Source organism: Hyperolius riggenbachi, chromosome 1, assembly GCF_040937935.1.
Source record: "Hyperolius riggenbachi isolate aHypRig1 chromosome 1, aHypRig1.pri, whole genome shotgun sequence".
In the NCBI taxonomy this organism is placed as follows: domain Eukaryota; kingdom Metazoa; phylum Chordata; class Amphibia; order Anura; family Hyperoliidae; genus Hyperolius; species Hyperolius riggenbachi.
In genome coordinates, this window is record NC_090646.1 from 480632272 (window position 1) to 480637827 (window position 5556).

Genomic DNA, 5556 nt, shown 5'->3' on the forward strand with positions numbered 1-5556 from the left:
TTGTCACCATTTTTTTTAAATGTGCAGGAAAGTCCTTTTGTCATGTTTTTTTGTTATGTTTCTATCCAAATACTGATGATTATAGTTTCCAAGGTACGGTATAGATCTGTTCTGCCCTCTGTTGTGAAGCTTTGCTCCAACTAAAGATACAATCTTGCCACTATCCATGCTCTATGAAGACTACCTAAGGGCTGGTACACGCCATGCAATTTTAACTAGAAATTTGCAGTCGTTCGATAACTTCCAGTATGTCTGATCTGCTTCTGATTGAGAAGGGGATTGATTTTGTACAGTAATGATGTCAAAATCGATTCCTTTCTCCATCAGAAGCAGGTCGGACATCCTAGAAATGATCGAACAATGCGAAATTTCCCATCGCTCTCAGGGAAAAATTGCAAGGGAGTATCCATTCCAAGTATTCAGTTTAACGTTTTACTACATATATTTGGTATTTCGTTAAGGTGCCCATTGATTACACAATCTTACCAAGGTGAAAATAAACTGATGAGATAAATACAATTGTTAATCTCCCTTCTCCTAAAATTATTTTAAAGATATTCTCCAGTTTTATTTTATTTTTTTTAAAGATTATTTATTTCAATAAAGAGAAGACATAATGACAGAAAATGTCCTTATAGTTCCTAGTGATAAATTTGACAATATAAGACAAGACAAATAACATTTATATTGCGCTTTTCTCCTTGCGGACTCAAAGCGCCAGAGCAGAGCAGCAGCCACTAGGGCGCGCTCTATTGGCAGTAGCAGTGTAAGGGAGACTTGCCAAAGGTCTCCTACTGAATTAGTGCTGGCTTACTGAACAGGCAGAGCCGAGATTCGAACCCTGGTCTCCTGTGTCAGAGGCAGAGCCCTTAACCATTACTCCATCAGCCAACTGCAATAATCTGGACAGCTAATCAGTGCAGTCTATCCAGCAGCTTACACACATAGCTGCCAATAGGACCAAATATATTTAACAGTAAACTAAGTCACAGTGAAATCAAAATAGCATGTTTGCATACAGCCATATTATGCTTATATAAGAGTCATCTAAACTTGAATAGGCTTATAGAACTGGGCAGCCCGGCGCCCCTCAGGGATCAGACAACCAGCTATAATGATCAATTGACTCCTCAACCCCCTAGTTTTATTTTATATTGAAATCTACTTTTTAAGTTTTTTTTTGTTTTTTTTCCTTTTTTATTGTCTCTGCTTAAAGAGTAACTGTCAGGCTGCAGAAGCTAATTTAAACCTCTATTCTCCTGTGTTAAACAGTTTAGACAGAAGCCAAAAAGACATTACTAAAGATAAAGATCTCTCTTACATTTAATGTGTGCTTATCAGCACAGTTAAGCTCCTAAGGAGGACGCAAGCCGCATTCCATACTGCAAAGCATTCTGGGGCCCTCCCCTCGGCTGCTAAGGAGAAGACGGGATCAAGTTTCAGCAGCTTCTAACGCAGTCCAGCCACAGCACAGATAAATCTCCTGGGCAGATTACACTGCAGGAGTCCGCTATTGTTCCTAGCCACATGGCTCATTAATATTCACTGCACACTGTGTTATTCTGTACTAGCTCCTCTGTGATCAGAAGCAGGCAGGACATGACGACACATTTGGCTTCACAAACATGGAACCTGCCATGGGCTGTCAGGAGCATCATTCTCTGCATATACTATATAAAAATTCTGTGAAATCCAAACGTGGACAGTGAAATGCATATGTAATGTAAGTACAGCCAATCTTTAGCTACTGATATATGTGTTTATTTTCTCTGAGACCTTATACCTAACAGCTCCTCTTTAATGACCCATTTATTGAAATATGCCAGAGCTAAAATCTGTAAACTATTGACTCTTTTATCTATCACCTGCTCTCAGAAGCCATTACTGCCAGGAAAGTGGTTTATGGCTGTAGTTCCTTATCAGTAAGGGTTACGCTATAGTCCAACCTAGTCCCAGCAAGGACAGAAATGTTCCCTTGCGTTGCATACCTGATGTTTAATTCTTTCAGACAAAGGAAAAAAAGGAAACCCAGCATAGTCATTTGTGTGCTTGGCACTGTACATACACATGTCCATCTCATCATGTCACCTCATGTATCCTTTATGGTGACCACTGGCACTTCCAAGGGTTAGAGTTCATCTTCAAAATGTCAAACTTTTAGCTTACTCATCTTGTGTACACCAAGCTCATCTTGTGTATGAAACAAACAGCAGTTACTTTTGATCATATTTAGGCCTCTTGCACACTACATGCGATTGAGATTTTTAATCGGTACTGCATGCTGCGTTTTTTTCTGCATTTTTTGGGGGGGATAGCATCTGGGGGGAATCTGAATCGCAAATCTGATTTGCAGGGGGCCTTAAGGTGCACTGGACATAAGAATTGTACTATATTTTAATGCAGCCCTCTTGTCTCTGATGCTGGGTCTGTTGCAGTATCTCGTTAAAGGACACCCGTGGTGAAAATAAACTAATTGTATCTATCCTCCTCCTTCTAAAAAAATGACTTTTTAAGATATTATCGTCTTATATTTAATTCTACTTTTTAGTTTTTACTGTTTTATTGTTTTTGTTCAATGACACGTTCATTGAAGTATGCCAGAGCAAAAATGTATGAACTATTGACCTTTTTATCTCTTTACTGCTCTCAGAGGCCATTTTCTGCAAGGAAATTGTTTTATAGTTGTAATTTCTTATTATTGAGGGTCTCACTGTAGTTTGACCCAGTCCTGACGGGAACTGCCACTTGCATACCTGATGTTTAACTCTTTCAGGCAGAGAAAGAAAAAAGGAGCACAGCATTATTTGTGTGCTAGGCCCTGTACATACACGTCTATCATCATGTCACATCAGGTATCCTTTAAATCAGGGGTCTCAAACTCGCGGCCCTCGATACAATATTTTGTGGCCCTCGCCGGCAAAAGCTTCCTTATAGTTCGCTTCAGTGCTCCCAAGTAATCCGCCGCATCCCCGCCGCTAAACGAGGGCTGCAGAGCCCCCAAATCGCCCGGGGGGCAATCTGCCGGCATTTCCTGGAAGGGGCAGAGCTTTCAGCTTCAGCTCTGCCCCTCCTGACGTCATTTGCCGCACGGATCGCCGCCTCTCCCCGCCCCTCTTTGTGAAGGAAGAGTGAGAGGGGCGGGCAGAGGCGACGATGCGCCGTGAATGACGTCAGGAGGGGCAGAGCTGAAGCTGAAAGCTCTGCCCCTTCCAGGAAATGCCGGTGGATTGCCCCCGGGGGATTTGGGGGCTCTGCAGCCCTCGTTTTGCGGCGGGGACACGGCGGATTACTTGTAATGGGAGCACTGAAGTGAACTATAAGGTAAAATAGGCAAAATAGTTCTCTGCAGCTTGAATTTGATTTTGAAATAAAAATCAATGCAGGGGGGGGGGTTTGGGTGCTGCTGATTGTGAAATCCCTTATGCAGCCCAGCCTCATCCTGACTTTGCCTCCTGCGGCCCCCAGGTAAGTTGGGTTTGAGACCCCCGCTTTAAATGAATGGCAGCATAATCCGCTGTCTAATAAAATGCACACAGCAGAAATTTACCTCTGACAAAAAGTAGAGGAAGTATTGTATACTGGCTCACAGAAAATCATCAGTCTTTTATTTTTTCTTGACTAGCAATTGATATTAGGTTGCCCACATATACTGTAAGGTCCTTATTTGATTTCCAAACAGTAGAGATCTATGGATACTTCATTTAAATTTTTTTTTTTTAAAGTGGGATTAACTCCCCATATTAAAATTTTAGTACCTTTTTCTGAGGTACATAAAAATAAATTTAAACTGTCCCCCACTTTTAATAATGCTTAATTGTTTATCATTCCCGGTTATGTGCCCAGTATTTGGGAACTTTTAAAAGCGGGGCAGTTTGGTCCAGTGTTGATGCACCAGCTGTTGCCAGGGTGATGTGTCAGAGGAGGTGTGGAGCATAGTGAGGAGGCCAGGCAGAGAGGCAAAGCACCTCTCCTGCCTGACAATGATTTGTATTGCCTGCTGCAAAAGCAGTTTACAGTTGTGCTGCTCTTAGGCTACAAATTAAACCGTATTAAAAGTGGGCAATCGTTTATAATAATCTTTTATATACCTAAGAATAGCTACTGAAATTTATATGTGTGGAGCCTCTATTTAGCTCAAAGGTTGTCCTGTGTCATCCAGGAGTCACTCCTTTACAGGTAATAAGAGCAGAAAATGAAGACATTACAGTGCCATCTAGTGGTTGCTTTGTAGAATCCTCTCTAGTGAGTCATGGCCCATACTCACGAGGGACTTTTGTCGCCTCAACACGCGGCGCGCGCATGTTGCGGCGACAGGTCGCCCGTGAGTATGGGCGCCGCGCATCCCGAACTGTCGCCCGGAACGGGCGCGCACCACGAATTGTCGCCCGTCGCTTAAGTCGCCAGGCGATTGAAAAGTTCAATTGCCTGGCGACAGTCGCCGCCGCAACTCCGCCGCAGCTGTCGCTAGTCCGCGTGAGTACGCGGACTAGCGACAGCAAACTCCATTGAGGTGCACAGAGCTTCCGGCGGGGGGAGGAGGAACGTCGGCGACAGCTTCCGTCTCGCCGCTGGTCCCTCTTCCGCGTGTGTACGCGGAGGGACCTGGCGAGGAGCTGTCGCCGGCCTGTCGCCCACACGCTCACGTGTGCTGGCGACAGGCCACATTTATCGCCCGTGAGTATGGGCCATCAAACAAACCATGCAGTTTTAGAGCTGGTGACTTCGATTTTTTTTTTTTTTAAGTGCTTGTGAGTGTTCTCACATGAGTGGTGAGATTTCTTTCCGTGCACAAATATGGGTCCTGCACCATTTCCTGAGCATTTGCACTTAATGCAGAGTAAAGGGAAATCGCAAAGTGCTTTGAAAATATATTTGGTGAGCGCTTAAAAAAAAAAATTGTAAATATTCAGTTCCAGGTCAAAGAGTTCACTTCCCAATTGTCGTCTACAAAGAAAAAAACGCCAAACAAAAGCACTCAAGAAAAGCATTTAACAAAGCGCAAACCGTTATGAGAGCGCTTACAAAAGCGCTCAGCGTTAGCGATTTATAATGTGAACAAGGCCTCAGTGTAAACACTCCATGCGCTAAATGGATGTTTTTTTTTTGTTTTTTTTTAAAGTGAATAGAAATTGGGAAAAAAAACAACGGCCAAATACTTGCCAAAGGAGAGGGAAGGCTCTGGGTCCTATAGAGCAGAGTTCCTCAACCCTGTCCTCAAGGCCCACCAACCGTACATGTTTTGCAGAAAACCACAAACATGCACAGGTGAGGTAATTAGTGTCTCAGCAGAGCTGATTAACTACTTCTGTGGATTGCCACAAAACATGCACTGTTGGGCCCTGAGGACAGGGTTGGGGAAGAGCCTTCCCATCCCTCTCACGGATACCTCTTTCCAGCGCTGGCTCCCCTGGCAGCAGTATTCAACCAAATTGGGCAAATACAGATTTCCGCCACTGGAGAAGGCTTCGGGAGCTCGAATGCTCCCGAAGATGGGCAGCTCCATACTGCACCTGTGCGAGCATTCTCTCGCGCGCTGACGCAGTACAGAGCCACCCG